This window comes from Schistocerca nitens, chromosome 1 (genome assembly GCF_023898315.1).
Source record: "Schistocerca nitens isolate TAMUIC-IGC-003100 chromosome 1, iqSchNite1.1, whole genome shotgun sequence".
Lineage (NCBI taxonomy): Eukaryota > Metazoa > Arthropoda > Insecta > Orthoptera > Acrididae > Schistocerca > Schistocerca nitens.
In genome coordinates this window covers 160,211,205-160,238,008 of record NC_064614.1, presented here as the reverse complement: position 1 = coordinate 160,238,008, position 26,804 = coordinate 160,211,205, and the positions used below count along the sequence as shown (strand labels likewise).

The window sequence follows — 26,804 nt, the reverse complement described above, 5'->3', positions numbered from 1 at the left end:
TGACTTGGCTGCCTCATATTCGGCAGCTTAAACAGGCGTGTTGGCGGCATCTCAATGCTCTGCGATGCTTGAGCCACACCAGCTGGGGCGCCGACCGATCTACCTTGTTACGGCTCTACCAGGCGTTAATCCAGTCCCGTCTGGATTATGGGAGCCTGGCTTATGGCTCCGCTTCCCCATCTGCGTTGCGGGTACTGGACCCAATACTACACAGAGGGATACGACTTGCCACTGGTGCCTTCCGCACCAGCCCTGTGGACAGCGTACTAGTGGAGTCAGGTGTCCCTCCCCTGCGGTTACGGCGCCAACGTTTGCTGGCCGCTTATGCTGCCCATGTTTTTAGCTTGCCCGGGCATCCAAACTATCGTCTCCTGTTCCCGCAATCGGTCGTCCATCTGCCAGAACGTCGGCCCCGGTCTGGTTGTACGATGGCGGTCCGCGTCAAAGAGCTTCTCTCCGGGCTTAGGGTTTTCACTGTTCCACCTCCTTTCCGGGCCACTTTGCGTACTCTCCCATGGTGTGTTCCCCGCCCTTGCCTTCGGCTCGACTTGGCACTGGGCCCGAAGGACTCCGTCCCTCCAGAGGCCTTCCGCCGCCGCTTTTATTCCATCCTGGCCACGTATCAGGGCTCTGGCATTGTTTACACTGACGGTTCGATGGTTGCTGGTCGTGTCGGGTATGCGCTAACTCTAGGGGACCATTCCGAACAACGTTCCTTGCAGGATGGCTGCAGCGTTTACACTGCTGAGCTGGTTGCCATATTTCGCGCCCTAGAGTATATCCGCTCCTGCTCAGGTGAGTCCTTCGTTATCTGTAGCGATTCCGTGAGCGGTTTACGAGCTCTCGACCAGTGTTTCCCTCGTTCTCGTCTGGTGATGGCTATCCATGAGTCCCTGCATACTCTTGCCCGTTGGGGCCGCTCTGTGGTCTTTGTGTGGACCCCCGGTCATGTCGGTATCCCGGGCAATGAACGTGTTGACCGCCTGGCCAAACAGGCCACCAGTGAACCCACTCTAGACATTGGCCTTCCGGAGACTGATTTGAGGGAGGTCTTACGCCGCAAAGTTATCTCGCTCTGGGACGCTGAATGGCGCGGTCTGACCACCCGTAACAAACTCCGTGCCGTCAAGGAGACGAAGACTGTGTGGCACTCCTCCTTGCGCGTCTCTCGTAAGGAGTCTGTGGTCCTATGCCGACTGCGCATTGGGCACACACGGATGACCTACGGCCACTTATTGCGCCGTGAGGACCCACCTCTATGTCGCTGCGGCTCCATTATATCTGTGGTCTACATTGTCTTGGAGTGTCCGCTTTTAGCTGTGCTCAGGCAGACGTTCGCACTGCCTGACACGCTCCCTGCCCTTTTAACTGATGACCCTGCTATGGCTGGCTTAGTTTTACGTTTTATTCGGGCGGGGGGTTTTTATCACTTAATCTGAGTGTTTCTGTTTTTTAGTGTTGATTCTGGCTTTTGGCCTCCGATTTTAAACTGAGTTTTTAATGTGTTCTCGGTGGTTGGCTTTTCCTTTTTTTTCTCTATGGTCGGCCAACCACCGTCACACTCTGTGTGATTTTAATTTGTTTTGTCTGATCTCTGTCGGCGTATTTCTTGTCCCGTGTCGTCTGACGTCTTTCCTGCTGTTCGTTTTTATTCTCTTTGGGTGGTTTTAATTTTTTGGACAAAGGGACCGGTGACCGTTGCAGTCTGGTCCCTTTAATCCCACAAACCAACCAACCAACCTGCACATTACACGAATGAAGCCTGCTGCTGTCACGTCGTCTACCTCCGTCCCGAAGCATCTGTGGGTGGGGAGAGTTGATTAATTTTATGGTAGCCTATTGCCTGTCAAAATTTCCTCCAACACCGAGTTTAGGAATGGCTGTAACATTATTTTCTCCACGTGAGTAGGAATTCGTTATCGGTGGAATAATTATTCGATCTGGATTCCAGTGGGGAGTATAGTTTTTGTTCTATCATTGTTTCATTACAGTCTACTATCGCTCGACGATAGACCGCAGTAAAAGACATTATAATAATTGTTATCGCAAATTTTCCCCACTTGACAGTGCGCCAAGCTGTGGTTCATGTACTGTATGACGAGTGCTGCCAGCGACCGCCAGAATCGCCGATTCTAGCATAAGCGTGCACATGTTCCTTTTGTACGGGACTACTATAAATGATTCATTCATTTTCGAAACTCTATATTTTCCTAGGAATTACATGCGCAAATATAAACGAGGCACGAATAGAACCGTAAACTCATAAAATTTGCATTTTGCACTAAATGTTCTATGACTGCCCATCTGGTCACACCACTCACGTCCGTCGAAGCTGTAGGAAAGTTTGTTCCATATCTTACGTAGCAACAACCACTCAGTAGTGATGGTAGTAACATTGTGCCTTCTTTGAGCGGTTCCGTTGTTCTTGGCAATGTGGGTACGTAAACACGCTTCTGAATCTACCCCCAAAGCAAAACTTCACAGTGTTTTAGGTCAAGCGTTCTGGGTGGGCCGCTGGTAGGTTCTAACACCCAATCTAACAAGAGGGCTCGTGTAGCCAGTCCTGATTCAGGTAGTAGTAACAGAACGCATGCTGCTTCGCAGAATGTGTTTCTTATAATTAAAAGAAAAGATGGGAGTTTCGAAAAAGTTTTACCATTTTATATCCAGAAGGGCTTAGAAGGTTTTGCTGGCACATTAAAATCTGTAAAGCGCTTGCGAAATGACACCTTGTTGGTTGAAACATCTAGCTTCCAGCAAGTCCAGAACCTTCAGAAGGCACAATTGCTTGGCGAGTTTGCGATAGAGACTGAATTTCACTACACCTTGAACTACAGCAAGGGTGTTGTGACTTGCAGAGATCTCGTTGACATTCCCCAAGACGAACTGAAGGCTGAATGGTCCCGGGAAGGAATTGTAGACGTGCAACACGTTATGAAACGGGTGGATGGTGATCTCATGAAATCTGACTCGTCTATCCTTACGTTTAACAGCACCACATTGCCAGAGCATGTGAAGGCAGGTTTCCTACGTCTCAGTGTACGGCCTTATTACCCCAACCCCATGCGGTGTTTTAAATGCCAACACTTTGGACACACTACTCTCGGCTGTAAAGGGGAAGCCACTTGCGGGAAATGTGGTAAAGCCGCCCATGAGGGAGTTGGTTGCTCCTCTCCTCCCAAGTGTGTCAACCGCTCTGGGGATCACCCTGTGAGGAGTAGGGAATGTCGAGTTTTCCTTGAGGAACGGAAGATCCAGGAACTTAAAACCACCAAACGCATCCCGTATGGTGAGGCAAAAAAAAATTACAAGCCCATGCAGCCGCCCACGTTCGCTGCTTCCTTTTCTTCCGTTCTGAAACAGCCAGTCTTGAAAACCGATGCCGCTACACAAACGGAGGTTGCTACTGTCAGCACTAGTACCTGCGTTTGTCAATGTACGTGTGCTGCTGCCGTTCCTGTGAAGCCTGCTGGTCCCCCCCCCCCCCCCCCCTCGGCCTTCTGACCAGGCCGTGGTAGCTGACATCATGGAACTTCCTGCCACTTCCCGGGTCCAGTCTTGTGCACTGCCCAGCGCTGCTACACCCCCTACTGCTTCTGTTTTGGCTCCTATGCCACCTCAGGCCAAAAAATCTAAGCCAAAGGTAAAGACTCGCCCGCTAAAGGAGACTGAAGTTATACAGTCCGCTGATGTTGATGTCATTCTCTCTGACGTGTCTCTCGACTCCTCTTCAGAGGCGATGGAGGTTGATGTCAGACTGGGGCAATCATCTCGCCCCAAAACTGAGCCTCCACCTGTTGTGGGCTTTCCTCCCCGACAGAAAGTGAGAATGAAGGTACTCCCACCCTGATAGATGGCTCCCATTATACAGTGGAACATGAATGGATTCCGGGCACATGTGGAGGAACTGAACCTCCTAGCACGGCAACGCCCCCTGTGCTTGTGTTTACAGGAAACGCATTTAAAACCATCTGATGCTCCTGTACTAAGGGGCTATACGTTGTATCGCAAAGATGACCTGACTGGAGAAAGGGCCAAAGGCGGAGTCGCCGTGTTTGTCAATAATGACCACCACTCCTCTGCTCTCCTCATGGATACTGACCTGCAAGCAGTTGCAGTTGAAATTCATTCACGTCGGAGCCTTATCGTTTGCTCCCTTTATTTACCCCCTCTGGATGCAATGACCTCAGACGCTCTCACAGATTTTATCGACCAACTTTCCCGCCCATTTCTCCTCCTGGGAGACTTCAATGCCCATCATGTCCTGTGGGGCTCCACTTCTCTCTGCACTCGAGGTCGAATTTTGGAGAGCCTCCTAACATCTCAAGTGTTGTGCATCCTCAACACAGGTACTCAAACTCATTTCTCTACTGCTACTGGCTCATTCTCAGCCATTGACCTATCTTTCTGCTCTCCAACCCTCACCGACTCTGTTCACTGGGAGGTCATTGACGACCTTCATTCCAGCGATCACTTCCCCATCCGCATTCATCTCCTGGATGGTGTATTGCTGGAGCAGAGGTCGCCATCGTGGATGATGGGCAGGGCTAACTGGCCACTGTTCACTCGGTTGGCTGTCTTTGAACGCCACACCAGCGTACTGGAATGGGTGGATCACATCACACTTGTGATCCATCATGCTGCTGACCTGTCCATACCACAGTCTTCTGGCCCTTTTAAGCGGCGCCTTGTGCCTTGGTGGACAGAAGAGTGCCGTTCAGCCATCCGGGACAGGCGTGCGGCTCTTCGCCGATTTAAATGCCTCCCAACAGCGGTCAATCTTACCTCCTTTCGAATCGCGAGAGCCAGGGCACGCCGTGTCATTAAAGAGAGCAAGAAAAGGTCATGGCAGGAGTTCCTGGACTCCATCAACCGTTCCACTTGTTCCACAAAAGTATGGGAAGCCATCCGGAGGATTTCAGGTGAACGCAGCCGTTTACCAATAGCTGCAGTCCTGAACCAGGGATGCCTCCAAACGACACCCAAAGCCATTGCTCAGACGCTGGCAGAGCATTTTGCACAAAGTACTGCCGCTGCAACACAGGATCCAGCGTTTCGTCGCTACCGTGCGACTGTCGAAAGAGCGAACTTGGACTTCCGGTCGAACAGTTCTGAGGCCTACAACTCCCCTTTCTCCATGTGGGAACTTGAATCGGCACTTACTGAGACTTCTGACACTGCACCAGGTTACGACCGCATCCGGTACTCCATGCTTAGACATCTGCCAGCGGCGTCAAAGGAAATCCTCCTCGAATGTTTTAATCTCATATGGCAGACAGGAGTGTTCCCTCTTGGAGGGAGGCAATCCTCATCCCTCTCCTCAAACCAGGAAAGGACCGTACATGTCCCAGTAGTTATCGTAGTATCGCCTTGACAAGCTGTGTCGGCAAGATCCTGGAACGGATGGTTAACCGTCGTCTGGTCTGGCTGTTAGAGACCAGACAGCTCCTTAGCCGCTTTCAGTGTGGCTTCCGAAAATTTCGGTCCACGGTCGACAACCTGACCCTCCTAGAGGCGGCTATTCAGCAGGTTTTCCTCCGTCAGCACCACTGTATCGGTATCTTCTTTGATATCAGTAAGGCATATGATACTACTCGGAGACACTGTATTCTTGCACAACTGCATCAATGGGGCTTTCGTGGCCACCTTCCCAATTTCATTCAGTCTTTCCTGTCTCAGCGGTTTTTTCAAAATGGTTCAAATGGCTCTGAGCACTATGGGACTCAACTGCTGAGGTCATTAGTCCCCTAGAACTTAGAACTAGTTAAACCGAACTAACCTAAGGACATCACACACATCCATGCCCGAGGCAGGATTCGAACCTGCGACCGTAGCGGTCTCGCGGTTCCAGACTGCAGCGCCCGCGTTGGTAACACACTGTCTGATCGCTTTGAGCAAGAGAACGGTGTCCCCCAGGGCAGTGTTTTAAGTGTTACCCTCTTTGACATAGCCATCAACAGTATAACGTCTACACTGCGGAGTCCAGTACAGTGCTCCTTGTTTGTGGACGACTTTGCTGTTTTCTGTTCCTCCTCCAGTGTTGCAACCGTGAGCCGTCAGTTGCAGCTAACAGTGCGGCGGTTTGAGGAGTGGGCTGCAAAGACGGGTTTTCGGTTTTCTGCCGATAAGTGTGTTTGTGTTCGTTTTAATCGTTCTCGTCGTCTTTTTACTTTGCCTGCCTTGCGTATGGGGGATACTGTCCTACATTTTAGAGACACGGTTCGGTTTCTGGGCCTAATTTTTGACTCCAGGTTGTCATGGCTGCCGCACCTACGTGACTTGAAAGCCAGAACCCTGAAGGCACTGGACATCCTCAAGTGCCTCAACCACAGCTCTTGGGGAGCGGACAGGGCGCGTCTCCTTCAGTTTTATGGAGCTTTTGTGCGTTCACGGCTGGACTATGGGTGCACAGTGTATGGGTCAGCGAGGCCGTCTTATTTGCAGATCCTTGACGCTGTTCACCATGCTGGGATTCGACTGGCCACGGGTGCTTATTGGACCAGTCCCGTACCCAGCCTCTGTGCTGAGGCTGGCGAACCGCCACTTACCATCCGGCGACAGCGCCTGCTGGTGCGCCAGGCTTGTAAGTTTCTTTCAGCTCCCAGCTCGCCTGCTCACCATCTTGTTGCCCATCCACCTCTGGACCGCCTTTTTTCCCACCGTCCCCGGGCTACGTTGCCATTTGGGATCCGTGTGCAAAGTTTGCTAGAGTCGCTCGGTGTGGAGTCTGTACAACCCCAAATCCAGGGTTTTAACTGACTGCCACCTTGGTTACTGAAGAGGCCCGGAGTGATTTTAGATTTATTGCAGTACAAGAGAGATTGCACTTCTGCCACCGTTTTTAATGCAGCATTTTCTGCCATTTTATGTGAGCACCACGACTATGTAGCTGTTTTCACGGATGGGTCGAAACAAGGGGATTCTGTTGGTTGCTCAGTTGTTTTTCCGGATCGTGTCCTCAAGGTCCGACTGCCTCAGACTTCTACTGTCTTTGATGCAGAATTGGTTGCAATGGCTCTGAGCACTATGCGACTTAACTTCTGAGGTCATCAGTAGCCTAGAACTTAGAACTACTTAAACCTAACTAACCTAAAGACATCACACACATCCATGCCCGAGGCAGGATTCGAACCTGCGACCGTAGCGGTCGCTCGGCTCCTGACTGTAGCGCCTAGAACCGCACGGCAACTCCGGCCGGCCGATGCAGAATTGTCTGCGATCTTGCGGGCACTGGAGCAGATGAGACCTTCCTCCTCTCCTAAGTTTCTTGTCTGTTCCGATTCACTCAGTGCCCTTCACTCATTGCATCGTTTGTATCCGGCAGACAAAATAGTCCAGACCATCCAGGATGCCCTCCTCCGCCTACAGCGACTGGGGAAGGTTGTAGCTTTCTGCTGGGTTCCGGGGCATGTCGGCATTGCTGGGAATGAAAGGGCAGATCTCGCAGCCAAGGAGGCGTGTCTCGATCCACAAGTATCTCAGTGTGCTATCCCCCTGCACGCACTCAGCTCGCTGTTGAGCTCACGAGTCATGCGTCGGTGGGAGGATGAGTGGCTGGAAGTGACTGACAATAAGCTCCGTATAGTCAAGCCCACAATGCGTGTGTGGTGTACTTCCTTTCAGCCCCGTCGACGGGACGAGGTTCTCCTCACTCGGCTTCGAATAGGCCACAGCCCTATGACGCATGGCTTCCTGCTCCGGCGAGAGGACCCTCCAATGTGTGGTGCTTGCGGCGTCCAAGTCACTGTGCGCCACGTTTTATTGGATTGCGTTTCATTTTCTGACCAGCGGGCCGCGGCTGACTTGCCAGCGGACCTGCCATCTCTTTTAGGCAACACTCGGACGAATGTGGTTAAAGTTTTAAAGTTCTGTGCCATGTCAAATGTTTTTACAAACATTTTAGGGAAATACACTCCTGGAAATGGAAAAAAGAACACATTGACACCGGTGTGTCACACCCACCATACTTGCTCCGGACACTGCGAGAGGGCTGTACAAGCAATGATCACACGCACGGCACAGCGGACACACCAGGACCCGCGGTGTTGGCCGTCGAATGGCGCTAGCTGCGCAGCATTTGTGCACGGCCGCCGTCAGTGTCAGCCAGTTTGCCGTGGCATACGGAGCTCCATCGCAGTCTTTAACACTGGTAGCATGCCGCGACAGCGTGGACGTGAACCGTATGTGCAGTTGACGGACTTTGAGCGAGGGCGTACAGTGGGCATGCGGGAGGCCGGGTGGACGTACCGCCGAATTGCTCAACACGTGGGGCGTGAGGTCTCCACAGTACATCGATGTTGTCGCCAGTGGTCGGCGGAAGGTGCACGTGCCCGTCGACCTGGGACCGGACCGCAGCGACGCACGGATGCACGCCAAGACCGTAGGATCCTACGCAGTGCCGTAGGGGACCGCACCGCCACTTCCCAGCAAATTAGGGACACTGTTGCTCCTGGGGTATCGGCGAGGACCATTCGCAACCGTCTCCATGAAGCTGGGCTACGGTCCCGCACACCGTTAGGCCGTCTTCCGCTCACGCCCCAACATCGTGCAGCCCGCCTCTCCAGTGGTGTCGCGACAGGCGTGAATGGAGGGACGAATGGAGACGTGTCGTCTTCAGCTATGAGAGTCGCTTCTGCCTTGGTGCCAATGATGGTCGTATGCGTGTTTGGCGCCGTGCAGGTGAGCGCCACAATCAGGGCTGCATACGACCGAGGCACACAGGGCCAACACCCGGCATCATGGTGTGGGGAGTGATCTCCTACACTGGCCGTACACCACTGGTGATCGTCGAGGGGACACTGAATAGTGCACGCTACATCCAAACCGTCATCGAACCCATCGTTCTACCATTCCTAGACCGGCAAGGGAACTTGCTGTTCCAACAGGACAATGCACGTCCGCATGTATCCCGTGCCACCCAACGTGCTCTAGAAGGTGTAAGTCAACTACCCTGGCCAGCAAGATCTCCGGATCTGTCCCCCATTGAGCATGTTTGGGACTGGATGAAGCGTCGTCTCACGCGGTCTGCACGTCCAGCACGAACGCTGGTCCAACTGAGGCGCCAGGTGGAAATGGCATGGCAAGCCGTTCCACAGGACTACATCCAGCATCTCTACGATCGTCTCCATGGGAGAATAGCAGCCTGCATTGCTGCCAAAGGTGGATATACACTGTACTAGTGCCGACATTGTGCATGCTCTGTTGCCTGTGTCTATGTGCCTGTGGTTCTGTCAGTGTGATCATGTGATGTATCTGACCCCAGGAATGTGTCAATAAAGTTTCCCCATCCTGGGACGATGAATTCACGGTGTTCTTATTTCAATTTCCAGGAGTGTACTTACAAGGAGAGACAGCATTGGTCGTATTTTTTTTGTTTTATTAACCGCAAAATCGATTTTCGGTCACTTAGTGACCATCCTCAGTGCTGTAATATACAATTTTAATTGGTAGGCACTGGTGTCAACAAGCGTAGAGCGATCTGTAGATTATTTCATTGCAATAGAACAGTAAAACCACGCTAAAACATGTCACTAAGATGCCACATCCAATTCTTAGTTCTGTATGTTCTGAAGATAAAAGCTGTAAAAGCCCTCAGTGATTAGAGCTTTTCCAGTATGCTACCTGAAACACTCTTAATAGTTTCACTGTCAGTTGGTGCACACGAAACTTGACTGACATAAATTTGACTGGCTCCGTCAAAAGTGACTCTGTTTTTTGATTTTATTTATTGGTAGGCACCGCTCCGAGCGTTGCGTAAATTGTGTGAGGAGTTTCACACGGAATGAGCACACCTGCTTCATCAGTAACATAAACACATTTTGCTGCATATGATCCCCTTGTATGGTGTCGCTTAACTACCAAAGCCAAGGTACGAGTAACAATGGAATCCTGTGTTGACGTGCCGAAAACGTATGCGGTTAAGTACACGGAAGAACACGCACGATGCAAACAGCAGGATCGAAAATACTATCGGAACGTCCATTACGCGAAATAACTTTAAAATCTGATACAGACGCTGTACTGTAAAGCTAAATGTTGAAAAAAATGAACGACAGAGTGGCGAAGGTGAACAAATCATGCCGACGTATGCCGCTTAAGAAACGCAGCTAGAATATAGCTTGAAGGCACTAGGCAATCGTTCATATCATTGGACCCATAGGAATTCGGAGATACGAATGAAATGGGGGGTGGGGGATTGTAGTATTACACGAAGCACGTATCGCCACACGTCGTCAGGTAGCTTACAGAGTGCATAAAACTAGAATATCGTCTGGCGTCAGAAAAAAACTGTCAGAGAGGCGGTGAATAAAATTGAAAAGATTTGTGTTACTACTTTTTATAAGCAGCGTGTTGCCTGCCAGCTTGTATCTTTGAATGATGAAACAACTGTATCTTCGCTGTGGTCTTTCGTGGCTATTGCTTTTAAGGGAGTTAAGTTTTATGCCAGTATTAATATTCCGTCTTAAGTCGCATTTTTTCTACTGAAATAAAACACTGTTCGAAGCTAGAAGTCTATTTTCAAATAGAAAAATCTAACATCTTTAGTACCTAGCAGTGAAGGAGCGGCGCAATAGCTGCACAGCAAAAATTTGAGTCTGGAAGGTCTTTGTAACTAGTCAACTGGGTTTAACATTCGGCAAGTGGCTTGCCCAGTGTCGGCAGATAAATACGATGGTGCAGTGACTGAGTTAATCCGAATTAAGATGCAGTGTTCTTTCGGACATGTGTACGGGCACTGCAATATCGTAAATTCCTTCTTTTCTTCCGTCAAATAATCAATTGCTGATATTCTTCGTGACGGCTACCTTTGCCATGACCAATAATGATACTTGTATTTCGGTTGTAATTCCTGATTTCGTCCATGACTTGTGATAAACTGTGTACTACCCAGCATTAGTTGTTCTTCGGTCCTCTAAAGCCGCGTCCACAGTTGACGCAGAATGGAGCACAGTGTTCGTAGGTGCGGAGCAATGTGGCTGTGTGTCTGCGCACACGCCGGTGAAAGTGAAAACGGGAAAGGGCCTCTTCCCTTGCTTTTGCGCGGCACGGCCGGAGTGAACACGGCTAAACAGAAGTGGTTGCTACATTTCCAGAGAAACCAAAGCAAAAAGCTATCTGTTTTTTGGAAGTGCTTCGATTCAACACACAAACGTTTGATTGCCAAACTGAATGTTCTGCAGTCTCTGATCTTGGCCGTCATGGTGCCTTGCACGAGCTCCACTGGACCCAAGGATGCCCACGTGAATGTTCCGCAGATCATGATGGAGCCGCCGCCAGCTTGTCTCCGCCTCGCAGTACAGGTGCAGGTGTCGAGGAGCTGTTACCCTGGAAGATTCTCGCCCTCCCATCGGCATGATGATGAAGGTATCGGGACTCATCAGACCATGCAGCGCTCTGCCACTGCTTCAACGTCTGACATCGTCTGCGGAGGCCCAACTTTAGATGTGTTAAAGGTGCACTGTGAATTCAGACACACTTTTACTCTGTCCAGCATTAAAGTCTGATGTAATTTCCGCCGCAGTTCGTCGCCTGTCCTGTTTTATCAGTCTGCTCAGCCTACGACGTCCGATATCTGTAATGAGGTGACCGCCCAACCCGACGACTCTGGACGAGGTTTCACCTTGGTTTCGCCGCGTGTTGAAAACAATCATCACAGCACTCCTCGAATACCGGACAACTCGTGCGGTTTCCTAAATAGTCGTGCCGAGCCACCGGGCCATCACAAGCTGCCCTCGGTCGAACTCAGATGGATGGCGCGCCTTCCCCATTCTACACACAAACAGCACGCTCACTGATGCTGCGTACACCGCGCGCGTGCCTGACCAGCAGTCATTCCTCACCAGTGATGCTGCTATCGCGTTGATGGATTTATATCGATAGTAGTCGGTGATTATAATGTTCTGGATAATCATTGTAAATGTCACCATGTAGTGGTGGTTTGCAGAAACTAGAGTGGCGAAGCTCCGCTGATTATATATGTGTGTGTGTGTGTGTGTGTGTGTGTGTGTGTGTGTGTGTGTGTGTTGCTTGCTTTTTCCTTGCGCACGCTGCCGCAGGCGCGATGCGTTGTCTCAGACGCCTTCCGGGGCAGACCTCATCTAATTCACGACTCGCGGCCGCCTCTCGTTTCCCTCGTTGACCGCTGGCGCCAAACATAGACTCATTGGCCTTAACACGAACGCCCAGTGATTACTCGGAATGGCAACCACGCCCCCTCTCCCTCTCCCTCTCCCTCTCCCTCTCCCTCTCCCTCTCCCTCTCCCTCTCCCTCTCCCTCTCCCTCTCCCTCTCCCTCTCCCTCTCCCTCTCCCTCTCCCTCTCCCTCTCCCTCTCCCTCTCCCTCTCTCTCTCTCTCTCTCTGTGTGTGTGTGTGTAGGGGAATTGGGTTAATGGGTTAAACCACACACACACACACACTCTCTCTCACACACTCACGAGTTGATAGCCGCCATCACCTTTTGTGGTCGTATATGAAGTATTAAAAGGGGAAGCTGTCTGGTGTTTAATTCAAACAATGCATGTAACACGGAAGACGTTGGTTACAAGCTCGGAACAAATATGTTCCTTATTGAGAATTAGCTGCAGTGCCTGGCGTTCCCCATGATGTTTAATATCCTCCACAGAAAGTGACTGGCTCTGTACTTTGTTGATATTCATAGGGAATGCAAGCTGCATGGAAAACTGCAATCACTAAATCGGAGGGCGTATTTGAATGTGACTTAATGTCAACGAAATGAGGCGAATGAATACGTCTTCACCCGCAGCATTTATAAAAATCGGTTTCTAGGTTTCAGGTTCTGACATGTGCAAATACACACCGGTTTCAAAGATGATTAGTTGCCCTATCTGTTGTTACGTTATGCGATAAGTATCTCGTTGTATTTGTGGAAAGTCCATCGTCTATTGTTTCAGCTCAGCGACAAATAGGGCAGTGTTTGAGCATGACTTACTGTTCCAACAGTTTACGTCACAGTTCGGGAAATCACCTGTTTGACCTTCGTTAGTGTTTTGTATATCACTGTAGATTTTAATAATAAAAACAACTATGAAACACGAACTAAATATCTTCTGGGGTATATGTCATACGTTACAACGGGAATGGTCAAATTCTCGATTTCCCCCGTATATATTACATACATACATGTTTCAAGTGATCTTCCTGTTGTCTTGATGTTAAAGTTACAACATTTCATCAAGGGCGGATTAAAACCGTAGATTTGTGTGAATTACAAACAAACGGACACTACGTTCTATGTGCACACTGATGAGACAAACCATTATGACCGTCTGCTTAATAGCTGTTTTCTCCGTCTTCGGTACGAAATACATCACTGACTTTGCGTATCAGGGATCCGACGGTTTGTTGGCAAGTTTATAGAGGTATATGGCTTCAGGTATCCACGCACAGGTCATGTAATTCTCGTAAATAACGTGCCGCTGATTTGCGTACACGTGAAGGCGCCCGATAGCGACCCAGGCGGGTTCCATAGGATTTACATGAGGTGAATGTGGTCGCCGAGACATCAACGTGAGTTCACTATAATGCTCCTCAAGCCACTGTAGCGCAGTTCTGGCTCCGAGACACGGACAGTTATACTGCTGAAAGATGATATCGCCGTCGGTTAATACATCAAGCATGAAGGGATGCTGGTGATTCGCAGCTGCCAGCGTGTCGTAGATTACAACCGCAGGCCTCATGCAAGCTCAGGAGCATGTCCCCCGTAGCATAATACTGCATCCACCAGCCTGTGTCCGTGGAGCGCTGCATGTTTCGAGTCACCAATCACTTCGATGACGGCGTCTTTTCGGAAAGCATTTGTGTGGAGTGTAGCCACGTATGAAAGTGAAACATGGATGATAAGCAGTTTAGACAAGAAGAGAATAGTACATTTTGAAATGTGGTGCTTCAGAAGAATGCTGAAGATTAGGTGGGTAAATGACGTAAATAATGAGGTGGTACTGAATAGAATTGGGAGACAAGAAATTTGTGACTCAACCTGACTAGAAGAAGGAATCAGTTGAGTACACAATCTGAGACATCAAGAGATCACCAGTTTAGTATTGAAGGGATGTGTGGCCGGTAAAAATTGTAGAGGGAAACGAAGAGATGAGTAGACTTAACAGTTTCAGAAAGATGTAAGTTGCAGTAGTTATTCGGAGATGAAGAAGCTTGCGCAAGATAGAAAAGCTTGGAGAGCTGCACCAGCTAGTCTTCGGATTGAAGACTTCAACAAAAACAAAAGCAGCTGGTAATATCTGCCTCACGACGCCATTGCTCGAAGTGTAAGTTAGTTCTGTCTCCTTGCGGCAGGACACATCGCAGGCGGACTTGGTTTCTGTCGCTGATACATGTTGACTGATTGTATACCTCTGAATGGTTCTGTATACCCAGGGAATTTCTGTCGAGATACATTATGACCCAAAACATTGCGATCATTGCCCGTCACGAGACTGAATGCTGTCTGTCCTGTTGCAGGCATGTGCCACGGGACTTGAGAGTATATAAGGAGGGCAGAGGCTGCTGGAGAGTCATTCCTGCGACGATACATGCCGCAAATGTGGAAGTCTACTGACATAAGCGACTTTGACAAACTGAGGGTTATTATGGCCCAGCCTCTTGGCGAAAGTTGTTGTCCGTTCGCGTTCTACCGTCGCCAGCTTGTATGGAAAGTAATTGAAGGGCGGTGAAACCACAAGTAGACTACAAGCTACTGGACATCTAAACCTCATCACAGAACTTGTAGGTAGGGGGCTTACCATCTGTATAAAGCGTGATAGACGGCGATCTGTTGCAGATCTGACGACAGAGTACAATGCACGACGCAGATGTTTCGTAGCACAATGCTCAGTGCTCATTGTCCGCAGCTCGTGGTCTTGCGGTTCGTTCTCGCTTCCCGCGCACGGGGTTCCGGGTTCGATTTCCGGCGGGATCAGGGATTTTCTCTGCCACAAGATGACTGGATATTGTGTGTCATTCATCATCATTGACTCACAAGTCGCCGAAGTGGCGTAACTAAAAAGGACCTGCAATACGGCGGCCGAACTCCCCCGTATGGGGCCTCCCGGCTAACAATGCCATACTACCATTTCATTTCAGTGCACATTAATGGACACGGGGTTTCGCAGCAGACACTCCCTACGTGTTTCCATAGTGGAATAAGACTGCAATGAGTATGAGGTGGTCGAGATTGGACTGTGGTTCAATGGACACGTTTCGGTTGCTCAGATGAGTCATTAACACCTGGACCACAATCATGTTAGACAGTGCTTTACATAGCCTGATATGGCGAAAGGTGAGAATACCTAATCCATCCAGGAACATTGCCAAACCTGTTTATTTTGCTGGTCCAGCTTTTACTGTGTGGGGAAGCATATGTTGCCTGGGCGTACTGACCTCTAAGTCTTTGAATAAGGTAGAGTCACCGGTCAACTTTAATGTGACACTGTTCGCCTTCCCCATGTACATCTTTGCAGGGGTCCGTTCGGCCATGACTTCATTTTTATGGATGACAGTGTGGACCGCGTGGAGTAGCACAGGTTGAGGAGCTCTCGGCACGTGAGGATATTCGGGGAATGGACTCCTCTGCCCGTTCCCCTGACTTAAATCCCATCGAGCACTTGCGGGCTGCGTTGGCGAGACGTATTGCAACACGTCCGCATGCACCAGGGACAATACAGCAGTTGCCAAGGGCGCCGGTGGAAGAAAGGAATTCCCTACCACAAGAACTCCTTACCAACCTTGTTGCCCACATGGGAGCACGTTGAAGAGCATGCATCGCCCTCCTTGGTGATCACACACCCTGCGTTTGTAATGTCCAGGTGATCATCATCTCTCGCTCTGACTTCAGATTAATTATTGTCTTTGAATAAGAGTGTCATTTCTGTTCGTGTCATTGCATATTTCTTTGTTACTTTCTGTACTTTACTGTACCAGTTCTTTCTATACATGGTCCAAGTTTAACCGAACTATGTTTTTTGGCAGTGACACATCATGAGAAAGTTACTTTCGCCCTTTGGTTTTGCACACCAGTGATTTGCAGCCCTGAGCAATAGACTCGTAATCACACTGTCTCTGATCTGTACAAGGGCCGGCCGCGATGGCCGAGCGGTTCTAGGCGCTTTAGTCCGGAACCGCGCGACTGCTACTGTCGCAGGTTCGAATCCTGCCTCGGGCATGGATGTGTGTGATGTCCTTTGGTTAGTTAGGTTTAAGTAGCTCTTAGTTTTAGGGGACTGATGTCCTCAGATGTCAAGTCCCATAGTGCTCAGAGCCGTTTGAACCATATCTACAAGAAACACATCGTCTGAAGTAGTTAGTTACAGAGTAAGTAAAGTAAGTGCATTTCCTTTTATTTCGCGCCACCATTTATCTTTGTCAGTGAAACTATCTGCGTAAAAATGGATGTCCGAGATATGCGCCGGGTGCCTTGTTTGGAAACGAACTTGTTACTTTTATCCGTTGCAGCAGAATGGCGAAGGACATTAAATCTTTATTCAGTACCTCCGTTGTCTATATACGTATTTTATGGCCCTTTCTCCAAGAGCAAGTCGCTGTCCATTGGATGTCTGCAATATCTTGATGAAGCTTCCGTTTCAGTCGCGTTTTCACTCGGGGAAAGAAGGAAAAAATCACAAGGCGAGAGCTCAAGCGAATTGCATGTGTGGGATGGCAATAACGGAATGTCTGGCCAGATACTCGGTAGCAAAAAAAGCAGTATGTGGGGTCTTGCATTGTCATGCAGTAAGAACCAGTCCTGAGAATGTCAGTAATCTGGGCGGCAATGTCGAATTGCTTGTCACAAACGTTCCAAGACTTTGATGTAATGAGTTTCGTTCACTGTTTGACCTGGAGGAACGTACTCGTGATGAACTAATCCTGCACTGTCGAAGAATGCGATGAACAATGTCTTTGTTCTCAAAGGTTGTCTGACGTTTTTCAAGGCTGGTGATCTAGGACGCTTCGTGCGAGGGTTATACTGGTAGCATCAGCATTTATCTCCACCAGAAATATTTGACAGAAATGGAGATCCCATCTTTCTGTTCGTCTCTTAGTGTGTGAGGGACGAGTTTTGCATTAAGTTTCCGTTTCCTTAAATCTTCGCGTAAAATCTCGTGACCCACATCACGATTCAAATTAAGTTCTTCTGATGTCGCACGTCCAGTTACAGGACGGTCTTCTTGCAATAACTACCTAAAGCCGTCAGCGCTCGGGCGTTCTTCTGCACGTCGACGTTGAGCGAGCCGACTTGAAAGGGCTGCAGAACTCTCAGAAATGATGCGACTTGTGCATACGGTACATGGGCCCGATCGTGGAATAAGCGATCGCGACGCCCCCGGCTGTGTCTAGCTCGAAAATCACACCGTTTACGAAGTGGGAGCTCGTAAAATTTCTGCGTTAGCTGTCTTAAAACGCACATTTTCTCCCTTATCCGTATGCTAGATAGGTTGTTCTGTCCGTAGTGCACATAATTTTATGGGCGTGTTTTAAGGCAAAAAGGAAAGTACCATGTGGAGTCAGTAAGGACATCCGCTTATAAAAGTTCCATTACTAATAGTGTGATACAACTTTACAATAGTTCTCCAAATGAGGTAAAAATTATTACAGAATTCACACTCTATATTAAAACCCTATGGTCATTTTTACTTAATCACTGTTCCTATTCAGGAGCAGAATCATCACAACATGTGAATTACAAAACTTGAAAGAAAAAGGGCGTATTATCTTACTGCTAGTAGTGCAAGCTGCCCTGCATATTAAGCCAATCGAACGAACTCACTCCTCAAAAGCCGGCCGTTGTGACCGAGCGGTTCTAGGCGCTTCAGTCCGGGACCACGCCGCTGGTACGGTCGCAGGTTCGAATCCTGCCTCGGGCATGGATGTGTGTGATGTCCTTAGGTTAGTTAGGTTTAAGTAGTTCTAAGTCTAGGGGACTATTGACCTCAGATGTTAAGTACCATAGTGCTTAGAGCCATTTGAACCACTTCTCAAAAAGAGCGCACTTATATTTACATAACATCGAATATTACAGTATATACTTCTATTAAACTAATAAGAAAGTATCAGAACCTATTGAAAATCAAAGGTCAGAAAAAAAGTAGATGTAATAGCCGTTAGCATCAAATATTCGGCGATGAGGACTAATATGTGGACAACAAATGGAAAAAATTCAAAGACGCCGTTCAATATGCCCCAGACAAGTATGTTTCGAGTAAGGTTCTTAACGAATAGGAAAGATCCACCAAGGTTTAATAGCCGTGTTAGAAAAGCGCTACATAAACAAAGACCACCCATCTCAGATTCAAGAGAACTAAAAACCTAGCTGTCAAACAAAAGCTGAACGAAGCGAAAATGCGCGTAAGGAGAGCAATGAGAGAAGCTGTCAATGATTTTGAAAGTAAGACGTTGTCAACCGACCTGAGTAAAAACACTAAGAGATTTTGGTCTTATGTAAAATCATTAATTGGATCAAAATCATCTATTCATTCTCTCAGCGACCATACCGGCACCGAAACTGAAAATAACACAGAGAAAGTCGAAATACTGAATTTGGTCTTCCGAAGTTGTTTCACCGCGAAAGATCGTAACACTCTGTCCTTTCAGTCGTCGTACGAACATCGAAATGGCAGATATTGAGATAAGCGATCGCGGAATTGAAAAGAAGGTACAATTGCTTAGTAGTGAAAAGGCTTCAGGACCAGGTGAGATACTTACAAGGTTCTATCACTATTATGCGAAACAACTTGCCCCCTCCCCCCTTTCTAGCAGTAATTTATCGTAGATCGCTTGAGCAACGAGAGATACCTAACGACTGGAAGAAAGCGCAAGTCATTCCCGTTTTTAAGAAAGGCCGTGAGACAGATCCACATAATTATAGACCTATATCGTTGACGTCAATCTGTTGTAGAACTATGGAACATATTTTATGCTCAAGAATTATGACGTTCTTGGAAAATGTGAACATCTCCTCTATAGAAATAAACATGGGCACCGCAAACAGAGATCCTTCGAAACACAGCTTGCTCTGTTCCTCCGTGAGATCCACGGCGCACTGCACAACGGCGCTCAGGTTGATGCCGTGTTCCTTGATTTCAGTAAGGCATTTGACACCGTCCCGCATTGCTGTTTAATGAAAAAAATACGAGCTTGCGGAATATCGGAGCAGACCTGCGATTGGATTCAAGACTTTCTTGCAGATAGAACTCAACACGGCGCTCTTAACGGAACTGAAATGAAATGTCGTGTGGCTAGGGCCTCCCGTCGGGTAGACCGTTCGCCGGGTGCAGGTCTTTCGATTTGACGCCACTTCGGCGACCTGCGCGTCGATGGGGATGAAATGATGATGATTAGGACAACACAACACCCAATCCCTGAGCGGAGAAAATCTCCGACCCGGCCGGGAATCGAACCCGGGCCCTGAGGATGGACAGTCTGTCACGCTGACCACTCAGCTACCGGGGGCGGACCTTAACGGAACTAAATCGACAGATATAAAGGTAATATCCGGAGTGCCACAGAGAAGTGTGATAGGAACGTTACTGTTTACAATATATAAATGATCTAGTAAAAAGCGTCGGGTGCTCTTTACAGCTATTCGCAGATGATGCAATTGTCTGTACCAATGTAGCAACGCCAGAAGACAGAATTTGCAAAAATACCTGCAGAGAATTGATGAATGGTGCAGACTCTGGCAATTGACCCTGAACATAAATAAATGTGTATAAAATGGGGGAGAAGCAGACACCAGACTCAGATTCATCGGAAGAATCTTACGAAAATGAAACTGATCCACGAAAGAAGTGGCTTATAAGGCGCTTGTTCATCCAATTCTTGAGTATTGTTCATCTATCTGGGATCTCTATCAGGTAGGACTGATAGAGGAGATAGAGAAGGTCCAACGAAGAGCGGCGCATTTCGTCACGGGATCGTTTAGCTGGCGAGAGAGCATTACGGAGATGATAAACTCCACTGGCAGACGTTACAAGAGAGGCGTTGTGCATCATGAAGAGATTTACTATTGAAATTTCGTGCGCAGCTCTTGGTGTAGGGGCTAACGTTGCTGCCTCTGGATCACGGAGTCCCGGGTTCGATTCCCGACGGGGTTGGGAATTTTCTTTGCCCGTGGACTCGGTGTTTGTGTTGTCATCATCATTTCATCATTATTTGCGAGAGTGACTAGATTGAATTGTGAAAAGACAATGGAGTGTGTAAAAGTTGGAACTTTGTACAGGCGCTGATGACCGCACAGTTAGCGCCCCAAAAACCAAGGATGCGAATCTCCAATACTTATTACGTTCCTTACGAATCTGTGACGCTACCCATTACACTAAACGGACCACGCTCTATTCGTGTCCGTACCTATCGTCTTACCGTCTCCTGGAATTTATTTATGACAAATTATACCAAGAGGAATGCGTTTTTGGTGGATCATGAATGTGCCGTTTCCTTCAAACGGCATACTGTCATAATACATAAGTTACAATAATGCTATAGCCTCGAATATCTTCTCTTGTCATTTTATTACAGTGAATCATACAATTAACTTCGAGTTGTCGAGAGATCCTCAGCTTGTTGGTGCTCAGAAATGGCATATATACATACGGGTTTCAACTGAAACCCAATATGGCACTTCGTGACTCTGTACTGAAGGGAGGTGGCGTACATATGACGTAGATGGCATCGTGCCATCTCAATGGTCAACGTTCTAACCCACATTCAGAATATCTGACATGCTAGCTATTGCTCTGCACGTCCGAGAAGACTCCTCAACATGCTATTCCACGCCGTGACGTCAGAAACTCGGTACGCTCAGCGCTCAACGTCTGGTTGCATGGTCCGTGTGCCGACGGCTTTACACGCTACACGTTTGCATCGGTATGTGCTGTAGACGGGCGAACAGCTCTTCGGTCGTCTTGCACTGAACCTCTGCCTTGACAAAACCTTCTACGCCACTCCGTAACACTGCTTCTCAGAAGAGCATCGTCTGCATGTACTTACTTAATCACTGTTCACATCTCACTAGGGGTTTCCCGAGCTTAAAGCAGAACTTCTCGTTCACCCTTTGCTCACAATCAGCATTAATTGTGTCACCGTAACTTATATGTCAAGAACACCGTAACTTATATGCCAAGCACAGATCTACCACATAGTGAGTCCGTGTGGAGACATGGTCAAGATCATTTCAAGGACGCACAAATACCAGGTAACATGAAAAAAAAAAACATCTATTCCTTTTGAGTAGTACAAACACAGTAATTAAAAAAAACTGTCCTGCGACTTTTCTGACAAAGGGAATATACAAACATGGATGAAACCCTAACAGTGAAAAACGGTGTAATATGCAGACTTTGTGCGTACCATGAAAGCCTTGATTAGCACTATAAGTGTGAGCTCACTGCAGCTCCCCATTGCAAAAATGTGTACACGGAGGTGACAAAAGGCGTGGGATGGCGATATGCACATATACAGACGGCGGTACTATTGCGTACACAACGTATAAAAGGACAGTGCGTTGGCGGAGGTGTCATTTGCACTTAGGTGATCCGTGTGAAAAGGTTTTCGACGTGATTATGGTCGCACGATGGGAATTAATAGATTTTGAACGCGGAAAGATAATTGGAGCTAGACGCATGGAACATTCCGTTTCGGAAATCGTTAGGGAATTCAATATTCCGAGATCTCCACCGTCAGGAGTGTGCCGAGAATACCAAATTTCAGGCATTACCTCTCACCACGGACAACACAGTGGCCGACGGCCTTTCCTTAACGACCGAGAGTTGCGGCGATTGCGTAGAGTTGTCAGTGCTAACAGACAAGCAACATTGCTTGAATTAACCGCAGAAATCAATGAGGGACGTATGATGAACGTATCCGTTATGATAGTGCGGCGAAATATGGCGTTAATGAGCCACGGGAGCAGACGACCGATTGAAGCCTTTGTTAACAGCATCACATCGTCAGCGGCACCTCTCCTGGGCCCGTGACTATCGGTTGGACACTAAACCACCGGAAAGCCGTGGCCTGGTCAGGTAAGTCCAGATTTCAGTTTATAAGAGCTGATGGCAGGGTTAGTGTGGGGCGCAGACCCGCGAAGCCGTGGACCCAAGCTAGTAGTGGATCTGTAATGGCGTGGACTGTGTTTACGTGAATCGGACTGAGTCCTCTGACCCAACTGAAATGATCATTTACCGGAAACGTTTATGTTCGGCTACTTGGAGACCATTTGCAGGCCATCCATGGATTTCATGTTCTCAAACAACTATGGAATTTTTATGGATGACACTTCACCATGTCACCGGGCCGCAGTTGGTTCGTGATTGGTTTGAGGAACATTCTGGACAATTCGAGCGAATGATTTGGCCACCCATCGAACATATGTGGGTCATAATCGAGAGGTCAGTCTGTGCACGAAATCCTACACCCGCAACACTTTCGCGATTGTGAACTCGTACAGAGGCAGCATGTCCCTGCACTCGTATTTCTGCGAGGAACTTGCAACAGTTTTTTGAGTAGATGACCCGTCGAGTTGCTGCACTATGCCGGGCAGGAGGAGGTCCGGCACGATAGTAGGAGGCGTCCCATTACTTTTGTCACCTCAGTACACGTCATATCTGAACTTTTTATTTTTTCGTGATTTTTGTAGCAAATGGAGCCTTTAAACTTCATACAGATTTCAACTTCATCAGTAACAAAATTGTCAAAAAACGCTATTTTACGAAGATTGTACGTAGGAAACTAGATTCGTTTCAAAACTTCGGAGATATCCGATGCCGAAAGAGTTACTTTGCTAGTCAAGGAAAGAAATTGTATTTCAGTGCCGCGCTGGTTTAGCCGAGCGGTCTGAGGCGCTGGAGTCATGGACTGTGTGGCTGATCCCGGCTGAGGTTCGAGTCCTCCCTCGGGCATGGGTGTGTGTGTTTGTCCTTAGGGTAATTTAGGTTAAGTATTGTGTAAGCTTAGGGACTGATGACCTTAGCAGTTAAGTCCCATAAGGTTTCACACACATCTGAACATCTGTATTTCAGTTTTCAAGGTATAGGATGATAAATTTCAATTTGTTTCCCAGACGAGAAAGAATCATCAGTTTCCAAGATATCAACCTAAGTGCACTCTGAATTAATCACATGTTTGTGGCGTGCTTAGACAAGGTATTAAGATTTTCACAGTACGTAGATTTCAGGTATTTGACTCATTTCTTGTACGACGTAAAGACTTCAAAGAGATTTTCAGTCGATGCTGACATCAGAGTGCTGTGGCGGATACTCGCAGTCAGTATTCGCATTTTTTTGCAACTGCGGACGCTAAGCTCGTTTTACACAAAAGACTTTATGTCTAAAATAGCCTACTCATCGCGGGCTTTGCTTGCGTGCAAATCAGCCGCCAACCACGCCGCGAGCGCTTCAGTGCTTTCAGTGATCAGTTGACTGTCAAGCGAGAAATTCTAAAATCTTGATCACGTTGCATTCTACGGATGCACAGGAACAGGGGACTGTGGCGTCGTCTGCTGAAGTAGGAAGTTAACAACCTATTCTCACAGAGTTCACTCCTGTCATAGTAATGGATTTTCCGCTTCACTAATCTGTATTTTGTTGTTCGCTTTGTTTTCGTGACATATTGTGAATGTTACAAGGATTTTTGTCGCTAGTAAACTCTGTTATTAGTCTTGTCGCTAAATTTTGTTAGCATATTTCGATTTTTTCGCGAAAAGGACGGCGCTCGTTACCTAATGTTCCCGTTCATGTGCGAAACTGTATAGCAGTCAACTGTAATAACATACGCAATTTGTACGCTGCCGTCAGACGAGACAGTACAGGAATAATACGAGGGGCGCTGCAGTAGACATACCACAAGAAGTCGACCGAGACGAGAAAGCTGTTCGTGTAAAAGGGACTTTAGGCTCGATGCACACGAGCGATTTCCTATCGCGAGCTCGCAGCGTCGTTACCTCGCGCGTTTTAGCAGTTCATGTGGAGCAATGGAACCACTCACACTATGGTAGCAGAACTGAAAAGTCTCAGCAAGGTGGGGGGAGAGGTGAGATTTGTCATAGCTAGCCACTGATCCTTCGCAGCAATCACGCCCGTCGCCTCGAAGCTATTGTAGTAGTAGTAGTAAAAGTAGTAGTAGTAGTAGTAGTATGCACGTCTCGGATTTGGAATCGTTTATTGAACAAGGGAAGAAATACACAAAATAAGGGACACGTCTCGCAAGGAGTACCAAGATACGAATGAGAACCGCATGGTTTCACGTGTGTGAAATTCGACAGGGTTTTGCAGCGCAACTAAACTTCCATCTGAAATCTATAAGCAATATAACGGACGCTCCTTTAAGCAACCATACTAACCAGCGAGTGAGTCAGTCAGTCAGTCCAAAAACATGCTGTTGCGTTTTGCGTTTCTTAATGTTTAAGGCGTGTAAGCTCTAGACCAACGAACGATAGTCAGTGGATTCGGCCAAACGTACGTCGTCAACACATTGGCGTTCGGCTACAGCAGACTAAAGGCAAACGTGCCAACTTTTACGGTTTTCCTTAAAATTTACGGAATTACAGCATTTTACGGTTTTATGGATAGACTGTGTCATTTTACGACTTCGCGGACACAAAAATTTGAAACGTTAACTGTCGATAATCACCCCACTTCCACACAACCGGTGTTTGCGTGGGTCGAAGGCAAGTCTACGGTAGTCGATAACTAATTCTTTGGTATGATTGGTGCTTTTAACAGTGTGATGTTTGTGTTACCTTTGGCATTGACTTTAAAGCCGGGATAACAGTTCTTCCATGTGAATCTTACGTGTCGACAGGCTGTGCCCCGCAAATTCTTTATTCCGCTCCGTTCGTTTGTTGTCATTTAACCCATATTACCTGACTACGTGTGGACTAATTACATTCGTTCCACGTGTATGTGTATGTGTGTTTTTTACCATGTACATATTCTTTGTTCACGAGGTTGGCGTCGTGTTCATTTAATGTTTTAAGAGTTTGTGGGCTTAGAGTATTTCAGTGAAGCGTTTGACTGCCTGGAGTGTTTGTTATAATTTCATATGACATTCAGCGATCCAGGTTCCTGTCGATATTTTAGTACATATCGAGACATTTGTTCTCGGACATTTTCATACGCTATATTCCTATTGTGGGAATCATGAATGAATCCAACAAGAAACAGTACTTCCAGACACTTAAACAATCATGTTCTGTTGATTTTCCGTGCATACTAAAATCGAGAGTAGGGGAAAAATTTGCCTTTTGCACGGGTGCAGCCGATCATTCTGGTGCTTTATTTAAAATGTTTCCCACAACAGAACTTGCAAAGAAATACGGCTTTGCTCGCATGAAAAAGACATGCATTGTAAAGAAAATGACAAAAAATTCATAATTTGAAGTTAAGTGCCTTCAAAGCGGGTCATTTTCCTTGGCAACGGATGGAAGCAATGATACAAATACCAAATTGTATCCTGTTGTGCCGGCCGCGGTGGCCGAGCGGTTCTAGGCGCTTCAGTCCGGAACCGCGCGACTGCTACGACCGCAGGTTCGAATCCTGCCTCGGGCATGGATGTGTGTGATGTCCTTAGGTTAGTTAGGTTCAAGTAGTTCTAAGTTCTAGGGGACTGATGACCTCAGATGATAAGTCCCATAGTGTTCAGAGCCATTTGAACCATACTCGCGTAACAGACAAGGCAGATCGCTACTTAACCAACGAACACTCGACCCGGCGTCGTTCACACTAGGATAGAGGTCCCAATGCCAACCCACTGCCAACGCTTTCATGTTACCGCCGGCTGTCCGAATCACAACCAAGGCTTCGTTGGCTCCGATTTGCCGTGACGACACACAAGCCGTAGGCACACGGACCGTGCTTTCGAGCATTAAGCGTACCGAGTTTCTGATGTTATAGCGTGGAGCAGCAGGTTGGGCATGTCAAGCATGTCGGATATTCTGAGCGTGCGGTTGAACGTTAACCACTGAAATGGCAAAACGGCACCTACGTAACACGCACGTTGACTCCCTGGATTACAGAGTCACGAGGGACGATATTGACTTTTGTTGAAGCCTGTATGTATATATGCCGTTCTGAGCAGCAGGAAAATGAGCATATGTAGTAAGCTCGTCATTAATTGTATGACTCGTTGGAATAAAATGACGAGAAACATCAATTCGTGTTTAAAGAATTATTGCAACTTGCGTATTGAGAGAATGCCGTTTGAAGGTAAATTGAGGGTCCATCAACAAAGCATTCCTCATGGTACAGCTTGTCAAAATTATTTCAGTTAATAACAGCTACGATTAAAGCTTTCAGGATGTAACATGCTGGGTATAGCCATTAAACACTTGTGTTCGTTTTAGCGCATCGAGTAGCGTCACAGGTTCCTGTGATATGTTGGGGGTTCGCGTGTCACTACATACAAAAATTTTTTAGTAACTTTCACGCTATTAATAGGTTCTGATACTTTTTTATTAGTTTGATAAAAGTATGCACCATAATATTCTACGTTATGTAACTATAAGTCATCTCTTTTTGAAACATGCGTTCGTTCGATTGGCTCAACCTACCGGTCAGCTTTCACTACTTGCAGTAAGATATTTTGCGCTGTATTAAGTTTTGTATTTCATATATTGTAAAGGTTCTGATGCGGAATAGGAACAGTGAACAAATAAGAATGACCTTATGGTTTTACTAAAAAGTGAGAACGATGAAATAATTTTTACCTCATATCGAGAACTATCGTGAAGTTGCATCGCACTATTAGTAATGGAACTTTCGTAAGCCGATGTCCGTATTGACTAGTCCTCATACTTTCTTTTTTG

At 47.6% G+C, this 26,804-nt stretch overlaps 1 protein-coding gene across 2 annotated transcripts in view; it reads left to right on the top strand.

The window, feature by feature from the left end:
- The window catches only part of LOC126244109 (PH and SEC7 domain-containing protein-like), a 485,533-nt gene that overhangs the window by 51,184 nt on the left and 407,545 nt on the right, over positions 1-26,804 (top strand). The window contains exon 2 of one of the 2 annotated variants that reach the window (XR_007545374.1): positions 6,445-6,581. The exons of the other annotated variant lie outside the window; for it this stretch is intronic. The gene's annotated coding sequence lies outside the window, so the exon portion shown is untranslated. Of the gene's footprint in view, positions 1-6,444; positions 6,582-26,804 lie in introns of those variants that run through there. 2 annotated transcript variants of the gene reach the window in all.